Source organism: Sarcophilus harrisii, chromosome 5, assembly GCF_902635505.1.
Source record: "Sarcophilus harrisii chromosome 5, mSarHar1.11, whole genome shotgun sequence".
NCBI classification, from domain to species: domain Eukaryota; kingdom Metazoa; phylum Chordata; class Mammalia; order Dasyuromorphia; family Dasyuridae; genus Sarcophilus; species Sarcophilus harrisii.
The window spans coordinates 28,170,644-28,181,425 of NC_045430.1; the positions used below are offsets into that span (position 1 = coordinate 28,170,644).

The 10,782-nt window shown below is 37.5% G+C and overlaps 1 long non-coding RNA gene across 2 annotated transcripts in view; it reads right to left on the reverse strand.

The window, feature by feature from the left end:
- LOC116419690 overlaps positions 1 to 9,888 on the reverse strand; it is a 121,950-nt gene extending 112,062 nt beyond the window's left edge. For both annotated transcript variants that reach the window (XR_004229973.1, XR_004229972.1), the window contains exon 1: positions 9,677 to 9,888. This is a non-coding gene — a long non-coding RNA (uncharacterized LOC116419690). The remainder of the gene's footprint in view (positions 1 to 9,676) is intronic.
- Positions 9,889 to 10,782: the final 894 nt, after the last annotated feature.

Sequence of the window (10,782 nt, forward strand, 5' to 3'; positions counted from 1 at the left end):
GGCTGAGAAAGTAAGTGATTTGCCTAGAGCCATACAGGTAGTCAGTTTCTGAGGCAGGATTCAAATTCAGGTCTTCTTTTCTCCAGTTGCAATATTCCATTGCCCTGCCTCGTAACATGTATAAAGGTCTCATAATTTGGAGAGCAAAGGCTCTACCTTCAGAATGATAAACTACCCAGATCAGATATATCTAGACATACATATATAATGTGTGTATTTATATATACACACATAGGAGAGATTTCCCACAGTTAATGAAAATAAATTATAGTGTCTATTTTATAAATATAACATGATGTCATAATAGAGGCTGTAGTTTTAGTAATTGGGGCAACTGATCTTAGTCTCTATCCTCAAATTGCCTCATTGCTATTCTCTTTCTTCCCTTCCTCTCTTTTTGCCTCTCTCCCTCCCTCTCCCCTCTCTCTGTCTCTCTTTCTCTGTCTCCCCCTCTCTCATATGTGTGTGTGTTTCTTTGTATCTTCAGTACTTATTACAGTACTTTGTAGGCATAGTGCTTAATAAGTAATTGTTGGGTTGAATTAGATTGACTATATAATCTCCCAGGTACAATGTAAACTGCTCTTTTTTTTTTCCTTTCTATCTTCACATTTCCAGAACCTTACACAGAGTAAGCACTTAATACACATCCATTAAATTAAATCAAAACTGAATTTCCTATCTTAGAAGGTGTAAAATTTTGGACTTAATATTCATTAGCACTGAATGAAAAGCTCAGAGATAATCCACACCCATTACTCACTTGGTCTCAAGAGCATTTTCCCAAATACTATCCTGATGCACATAAGGCACAAGTGACATTTTTCTACTTGGACCTCACATAACACTTTCTATCTTCTAAATTTCTAATCATTTTTTTATTTGGAATCATCATTATTTATATATGTGCCCTATAGTTCCTATTACTGTGTATACTCCATGGAGACAGGTATAATGTTTTACTTATCTTTGTTACACTCACTGCCCACACACATACATGATCCCTAAAAGTGCTCTTTACATATAGTCAAAGCTGAATAAATATTTGATCTGAACTGAATCAAAATCAGTCAAAGAACAACCAACATTTATTAGGGCCTCCTGCAAAAGAGAGTTCAAACTAACCAATTAATGAATTAACTCTTTCCGTTACCTTATGCGTTCAAATCCCAATTCTGCCATTTATTATCTATGTGACTGTGGCCAAGTCACTTACTTGTCTGCATCTGTTTCCTATTCTGTAAAATGAGGGGGCTGATTAGATGACTTTCTAAAGTCTGTTCTACCCTAGGTCTACTATCCTAGGATAAGATTCTATATTGACAAGGCATTATGGGAATGAACAAAAAAAGTCTCCTGCTATGTTTTCTTACTTGATACTGTGGCAGGACAGGAGATAGAAATTAAGGGAATTGATAGCTAGAACTGAATTTGTTTGATTGACTTGGGACAGCTTTGGAGCACTAAAGACTTTTCTAGCAGGTAACTAAAGCTACATCATTCCTAAACCAAGTGAATTGGTACACTTTTCCTCATTGGATAGCTGAAAGTTAACACTGAGACTTACATCAATGGCAATAAAGTTGAGAGTTGAGTGTGAAAAGAAAGCATGGGGTTGAAAATAAGTCACAAGAGTCAATGCCTAGAATTAAATTGCATTTGTTAGAGCCTCCAGCTCTTATATTGACAAGAGAAATGGGAAGGTGGCTGGTGAAGAGGAGTGACGGGTTGATTAATTTACCGTTGTTTTTCCAAACTAAGAAAAGCACAGATATACTTTCTTCAGTGGGAAACTAGATGGCCCAGGGCTAGAGCACTAGACTAGGAATTAAGAAATCTTGTATTCCTGAATTCAAATCTGGCCTCAGACACATAAACAGTTCTGTGACCCTGGACAAGTCACTTAACCCTGTTTGCCTCAGTTTCCTCAATTATAAAATAAGGTGGAAAAGGAAATGACAATTTTCTCCTGTACTTTGCTAAAAAACTGAAAATAATAAGTCTTCAAAACTCTCACCTTTACTCATAATTTTATGTGGGATACTGAGATTCCAATAGAGAGGCAAATTTTTGTTCAGACCCTTACTTACCTTTGTCCCATTGGCTTTTGGGTTTAAGACCTTCATCTAAAAGTAGGAATAATGGACTTTAGACCCTGATGTAATAATAAGATTTTTTGTCTCTGTTGGGGTATGAGCTACTTAAGTGCTACATAAAATGTATGCCCTTGCTTGAGCTTAATGTTAGAAACATGGATTTATGGGTGCCATTTAAATCAATCATTATTATTTACTGACATCCTCTATGATAAAGTACTATGCTAGGCACTTTGGGATTAGTATATAACAAATTAAAGATATGCCTTTATAGAACTTACAAACTAATTGGCAAGACAAGTGTTGGGTTAGGGTTGAATTTTATCATGTTTCTGGTGTGGGCATCTCCCAGAGAGATAGGGGGGAAAAATCCTCCAACAATGTAAATTAGAACCTGCTCTATAACTTAGTTCTATTAATAATAATAATAGATAACATTTATTTAATGAGATTTGCAAAGTGCTTTATATGTATTATTTCATCTGGTCTCAGAAAGACATTTACACATGAATAGTTAACCCAATAATTGGACAATCAAATGAGTGGCCTAATTAATAAGTACTTTGTAAGGAAGGAGTGTGGCCTTGTAGAAAAACCCCTGATTGGTGGATCAAGGGAGCTGGGTTCAAATACCTGTATAAGCCTGGGCAAGATATCTCATATCCCTGGGCCTCAGGTTCCTCATCTGTAAAATAAGACAATGGAACTAGGCAGCCTTCGAGATCCTTTTCAGTTCCAGGTCTATTATATTATGATCAAAAGAAGTAGAGACCATTGAGGGGAGAGGTTGGAATGAGAGGATAGAGATTAGGACAGTCGGGGAATGCTTCTCTGAGTAAATAAGGATTTTAGCCTGGGCTTAAAAAATCATGAGGTTCTAAGAAAGTGTAGTGAAGGTGTTATGACATGTGGAGATAATGGCATATGCAAAGGCAAGAGGATTAAAAAAGAAAGAAAAAAAGGTATATTTTCTGGAGGAAATTAATAGATCAGCTTCGTTCCTGTAGAGGGTTCATGTCAGAAAGCTGGAGCATGAACAAGTTGGAAAAGTAGGCTGAAAGTGGAGGCCTTCAAAAAGCCAAGCTAAAGATTTTTTTTTTTTATGAACATAGGATCATTCAATTCAGAGCTGGAAAAAACCTTGGAAATCAGCCAGTGGAATCATCTATTTTATAAATAAAGAAACTGAGGCTTTCTCAAAGTCTTATATCTCCATGTTAAATACCAAAACAGGGACTGAATTTTATCTTGGAGTGAATAGAGAGCCCCTAAATTTTTTTTGATAAAATTGGGGGAGGGATGTCTCAAGAGACAGAGACACTTCATCTATAAAGAAAACGGCATATAGTTTAGGGACTAACTAGGTGATATTGACCTAGAAGAGTTATAAGGAAAATGGAAAGGGAAGGATATATGTATGGTGTGTCACTGAGATGAAGCCACATTACTATCTCTCCTAACATATACTAGGTTATAAGTTTAGAATTCAAAGAGATGTTTACAGGCAATACAGCTGTGTGCTAAGTGTTTAACTGATTCTCCAAAAAATTAACATAAGGAATTTTTTAAAATGAATCAGCATTATTAATATTTTCTCTATCACTTTCTTAAATCTAGAAAATTTACAAAAGAATAAATTGAGCCCGGATTTATAGTGTTTGCCAATTTCCAAGTTATAAATACTCACTGAAAATTTAACAATCAAGTCTCTTGAATTGGGTCAGTGGGCTCTATCATACTCTTGGAAATCTAGTTCTCATTTTATAGAGGAGGAGGCAAAAGCCCCGGAAGGTGATAACTTGTCTAAAATAACACAGATAAGAAGACACAAAGCCAATATTCTGCCCCAAACCATCTGACACCAAAGTGTCACTCTTTCCAATGATTTTTCCACCTCACCTCAAATTCCTGTGATATCTGCTAGGGCACTAAATTAATACACAAAGAACGACACAAGTAATAACAAGTCACTCGATGATGCTCTTTCAATACTCGCTTTAACAGATTGTCTATAAAATACTACTTTCAATCATATAAGAAGATTATAATGTACTCAGTGAACTCTAGAACCCTGACCTGTATCTGCTAACTACTTTCTGTTCTGTGAGAAAACTGCTAATTCTGAACATTCTTTTTTTTTCTAAGATAAGAGCACATATGTTGCATTTTCCTTTTTATTTTTTCAAACCATTGACCTCTCTGTGATTTTTTTACACCATATTTAGATAATAAATGCAACTATCAGAATCAGGCATATATAATTCTAGAATTTAGGTACCATGTAATTTGCTTTGCTCAATAAAGCTAATTAATCAGAAGATAAAGCATACAGACAAGCACACACATCTAACTATTTTGATTTGGAGATTGTAAAACTTCATTTTTGAGAATTCCACATTGTTTTAGTACACGCAATAACATGGAAATTGTCACATTACCTTCTTAAAGCAAGGAGGATGAAGGCACTTTCGTTGACCTAGAGACATGTGCAAACAGGTCAAGCAGATTATCCCTTGACAAGCCACCATTTTTCAGACGCCATTTTGCAAAGAACTGCCAATATCTTGGAATGTCAATAGAAAACTTCCATAAAACTTCAGATATTTTCAAAGCACTGAAGTTTTATGATTGATCTCTTTTTGAATTTTTTTTCAACTTTACTAGGATCCATCATTATTGTAAACTTTATTACAAACTAAAATATTCTGTAGGAGTTTAGTAAAGTTCCCATGCCAAAAAAAAAAAAAAAAAAAAAAATAGAGCAAGCTCTACCAATAAATTAGATGAGAGCAAGATAAAAGCATAGATTTAGATTTTGAAGAGAACTAAGACATCTCATGTTACCGATTAGGAAACAAGTTTGTTTTGACAACCCAGTCATTTGGTCAAACAGCTTCCGCAGTTTATTCCCTACTTCTAATCAATGCCTGAGTCAGATAGGAAAATCTTACTCCAAAAAGACAAAGAAATTAAATCCCAGCAAGCGGAACAGCAATACTTAGTCAATTGAGCTACCTATTTGTCTTGCCATAATAGTATTTGGAGGGGAAGATTAATTATAGAAGGGAAGTATGATTCGAGTACAGCTTGGTCACATCCTTGAAACTTTTCTGGGGAGCAAGGCAAGAAAATCAACAATAAATGAAAAGGGATTGGCTTTATTGGTACCACAATAATAAATCATTTTAAAATGGCGTCTGAGTATAGTGGTGCCTTATTAACAGCAATTCTATACTCCAGCTTAGTTCAAAGATTCCTGAAAGATGTAGCTATTTGTTTCTTGAATTTCAAGCTGTCCCCCAACCCCAAATAGCCAGTTACTATCTAGAATAAAGCCACCTAGAAAAGAATGACTTTGTAGAACTTCTCCAGAAATGATATTCAAGAGGATTTCCATTTATTTTGCATGAAAATTGACATGACAAGGTGTCACAACTCCATTTCCCCAAGAGGCTGATTCTTTATAAACTGTATCACTGGGATTTTATTTATGGACCCATCTTTGGAAGGAATCCGGATGCTTAGACACTTAGGGTAAGGCTGGTGATTTGATCTAAGCAAGATCTACCCTTACTCACTCATAAATACAGATTTAAAAAAACACCACTACACAGTTAAATAGGGATATGTATAACTTAATCTGATTTTAAATAGGGAAAACACATGACAAAGCAGGAAAGAAGAATAAAATCAATTTTAGGAGAGATTAGGGAGCTGTTCCTTCATCTTTTTCTGATTGTCTATAGCACAAACTCACACACTCCAGAGTCCTCCCTGCTACATCCATATAATACCTTCAAAGAGACTGAATTCTATAATTTCCACAAGGTAATATCAGAGTAAAATTGGAATAAGCACCTATTGTTTGCAGCTATAGTTATGATCTGCAGTGCTTCAAGAAGTCAATAAAGCTTCCTGGCCTGAGTCAAATGGAAGCAGACTTTTCTGAAATAACTTGTGTCAGGCAGGAGAAAGCAACATCCAGGTAGAAATAATTACTGGCCACCCCCACTCCCAATGTTATTACCACTTGAAAGCTGGCTAGAATGAGTCCTAACAACATTCTGTTTAGGAAGAGATATTACAGAACGACCATTAAAATGCTTTATTCCACTCCTATTACCCCTTAAAGTGGGAATGCCATTATAGGCCTTTTCCTTGTATTCTTCAGTGTCTGAATTTAATCATTTCAGAGAATTGATTTATAACTATGCAATGTCCATTATAATCTTGGGGAATAACACTTGAGCAAATACCAACATGAAATTTGCATTCTATTTTATACACGTATGGCTATAGCAACATATATCTTCCTATGCTTACTATTAAATATTTCTTAGTACACTGATGATCCATGTGCAATTTGCCTTCTTGAAAACCTGAGTTGCTCTTAACTCCTCCTATCCAGCCACAAGCTATATAAAAGTCTACTTACATTAAAATTCTGCTGTCCACACCCCACCTCCAGCCCCCTATCTTCCAAATTCAGTCTCTTTGAAAATCGATTTCGGTGACAATTATTACCTGTCTAACCTGTTCTGAAACTTTTTTTTTTTATTTCTATGGTAGTAAATCTTTATTTAAAGCTTTCAGCACAGGAGGACTGATTTCAATATGTTCTGTCAAAATAGTAAGCACCCAGAGAGGTGTTGATTCTTCTGCAAATTGGCAATGAGATGAATGAAAACCAGATTAGACAGATTAAAATAACTTTTACTCATCTCAGAGACTCAGTATTGCTTTAAGTAAATAAAGATCATTATTTTTAAGGGGGGTGGGGGCAACCCCCACCACCAAGGACCTATGCTTTGTTATTCTTATTGAAAAGTCTTTGTTTTGAAATCGATTTACTTTTTAAAAATTTGTTATTTTATTTTCTACATTTTTAATAATCTAATTTTTTGAAGTGTTCCGAAAAGACTTTCATGTTGATATTTACACAAGGATAAAATTTCAATTAAAAATATTGAGCTGTTGCTTTCACAATACTACCACTAATGAGAGAGGGGGTGGGGAGGAAACCACCTTGATATTAGGAATTTCTTCCCTTATTAGGAGACTATTTTTCCCTGGGGGCAATCCATGTAGTCAGTTCAAAAAAAAAAAAAAAAAAAACATTAGTACTTTGCTTAATAAATAGCCCCCTGCCCTCTATAGTTATCTTTGTGGCAGAAGTAAGTGTATAAGCAAGAAATTACTTCTTGGATATCTATTCTTTCATCATTATCTTATTAGCTAAGTATGTATATATGATAACATAAATTAGCAATTTCTAATGGAACAGGGGAAAGTGTAATCTTTCTGATCTGCTGAATGTTGTTCTGTATCTCATGGCCTCTCAATTGCATGAGTTCCTTTCTAACAAGTCTTCATAATACTGGGACGTCCAAGCCCCATTAGCTAACACACAAGCAGAATGGTCTTCCCTGACTCGAAGATGAGATAGAGCCCCATTCAAAGACCTTCCCTCAGATGGAAACGAGTGGATCGGTTACCTTTCATCCAGCCACCACACATTTGCCTCTACTGCTTTTAAGCAGCTGGGGATAATAATGTGGCAGCCAAAACTCAACCAAGAAAACTCCTAATTTTTTGCTGGTTTGTTGTTCTGTCTATCTTATACAACACATGTAGGTTGAGGAAGCACTCATTTAGTTCTAAAGGGAGATGAAGGTAAAGAGAGAGCTTTTAATTGTCAATCTACAAGCATATCCCAGTCTGGGTATCAGCCAGGTTATAGGCAAATGCAGGAGAAAGAGACCCCCCAATATCCTCCGCCTTACTCCAAGTGACAGTGGACCCGCTATAAGAAAAAGATAGCTGTTTGTGGAGGCTAGCTTGTTCCATACCATTAACTCAGAACAAAACATATTTTTAGTGGGACAGCAGTGTTTACTTGTAAGAACTGATGAATTGCATAGCACCATTTATCACGAGCAGACAAAGGCATCCAGGAGCAATTCTGGACATAAATCAAGGTGCATGCCCCTAAGTGAAAAAAAAAGGACTACTTAAGTCCCTAAAACTGTATAGATTGGGGTCAGCCTGGTCATAGCAACCAAGAGCGGTCCTCTGGGCTCCAGGAGGACCTAGCAACCAACAAATGAGCTCAGATCTCTTTTCATCTCCATTGGTGTGAAAGACAAAATTAAAAAGATTAGATCACCCTGCACCCATGACAAAGGACTCCACAATGAAAAAATCATCTCTCCCCTTTGAATCACATCAAATAAATAACCTTCATCCCTCCTATAATGAACAACTTTCAAAGTAAATCGAATCTCCATAGGGCTGCTTTCCCTTGCTTTTCCTGGATTTGCATGACAATATTACACAGGAAGCGCAGAAAGGGGCTTGTAAATGGGAAACCCAGCATCCAAATGCATCTTATGCCCACTGTATATTTCAAGTATTCCAAATCACCTTCCCTTTACTCTTCATTGGAACAATGCATTCTATCCCAAACAAGCACAAGGCTTTTTTTTTTCCCCATTATGGGAGACGAAAGTTTGAATGCTATGATTTGGGGTTTTTGTTTTGCTTTGTGGTGGAAGGGAGGGGAAGATAATCCCCAAAATGGGGGGAAATGGGGTCCTTTTTGGTAGATGAAATCTGAAGGACGCAAAATGACTTAACCCCCAAATTCCACACCTCCAGTAATTTTTCCCCCCTTTTTGGATGACAAAGAATTCTTTTCTTTGTACTGGCTAGGCTAGATTCTTTGTTCTTCCAGCAAATTTTCAGGCTCCTCGTGTCCAAAATTTTCCTAGGTTGCTTTGGAGGAACACACATTTGCCATTTTTTTCATTCATTATCTGGCATTTCCTTGAAAGTATATGCATTCTCGATTGGCGTTGTCACAACAGGAAGAACATTTTATGAATTTCAGCATGCTCCGTGATCATCTTAGCATTCTCCCTCTCTTTTCTTCTCAAACTCACCTGGGCACTCAAAATAAGGAACTAAGCTATCAAAATAATGCATATCTCCCCCTACCCCCAAACTCCAATTTAATGCAGAGTGTTCCAAACCCAAAGGGTTCAAATTAAGAAGGCTTACACCTCCGAGAACAAACAGAATCGCATAATTTCATCCTTCTGCAGCAGCTCACGTAGACAGGACCATTTGAACCCAGCAGGGTTTCTCATTAATTTTTAAAAGTCTCTGACCCCAGTACAGTTAAGAGTGTAAAAATAATTAGAAATTAAGGATGAGAGAACACTGCTTTAATATTCCATGGTGCTGCTAGATGCTGGATCCCCTGACCATAGCCAGGGACATGCATTAAGCATCCTTAAATAGGGACCCCCCCCATCAGAAATTTAAACTGCTTGGTGAATGTCAGGAAAATTGATCATCGCTCCATCCAGCAGAGATCTTGCCTGGATTCCACTCCTACCCCCCACGACTATAGTAACACAAAGCATTGAGATTACAGGTTTGCAGACACAGAACAGAACGGAAGAATAGTTCCCTGATAAAATATTGCTATTCAAAGGCACATTTGAGACCACACCATTTCTAACCCATTAATAAGGATACGGCGTTTTGAATTCAAAGGTACAAAGAGTCTTTCTTACCTAAAACTTGTCAGAAGGAAGGTCCTTCTCCATTGTTGTCACCTCCAGTGCCCCCTCCTGCCACCATGGAGACTGGGTCTGCTGTGTTTACGGCTTCCTTGCCACAGTTACAGCTGTGATAGTAATCTGCCCCGTGTAGAGAAGCGAGGAGGAGTGGATAGGAAATAAGAGTGTGTGTGTGTGAGAGAGAGAGAGAGAGGGAGAGCGAGGAAGGGGAGAGAGAGAGAGAGAGAGAGAGAGAGAGAGAGAGAAGGAGAAGGGGAAGGAGAGGGGAAGAAGAGAAAAGAGAGAGGAGAGATAAAGAAAGGCAAGGAAGAAGAGAGGGAGATAGAGAGAAGAGAGAAAGGAAAGGAGAAAGAGAGGGGTAGGAAAGGAAGGGAAAGGGAGAGAGAGAGGGAAAGAGAAAAGGAAAGAAAGAGAAGGGGAAAGAGAGAGAAAGAAAGAAGGGGAGAGAGAAGGAGAGAGGAGAGAGAGAGAGAGAGAGAGAGAGAGAGAGAGAGAGAGAGAGAGAGAGAGAGAGAGATTGTTAACTTCAAGACTGGGAACCTAAAACCTCAGGCCAAGTCAAGGCTGAATGGAAAGGATCAAAGTCCTGTCCTTCATCAAGAGAGCAGACAGATTTTCCCCCCACTGAAAAGTGGGCCTGTCATTAAGGATTCTTACTAAGAAACCTCTCACAGAGGCAGACCTTCTCCAGGCTGCTAGTGGCTGCCCAGCAGTCCGTGCAGAATGCAGGTACCTATTGTTCCAGAGACAGATATGTAGCCAGCCAGTCAGACTCTGACAGATCTCAGCAAACCAGTGAGCCTGCCTTCATTTTAACTCTTTATTTACTAGTGCTTTTTGGTCCAGCACAAAGGTCTACTTATAATAACCCATGGTGGAGGGAGGAAGTCATTTCATCATTTCATTTGCATTTGATTGTAGCAAAAGAACTCTTCATATGGGTGGAGTTTTGGATTTGGGGTTTTTAAAGATGGATTTTAAAATATTTTTGCTTCAAACATCTCAAATATGCAGCAAGAAAATTTCTTTCCGTTACCTTCACTAACAATATCCAGTTTATAAATGAGACATCAATTAAGACAATGAAGCAATGCTAATTT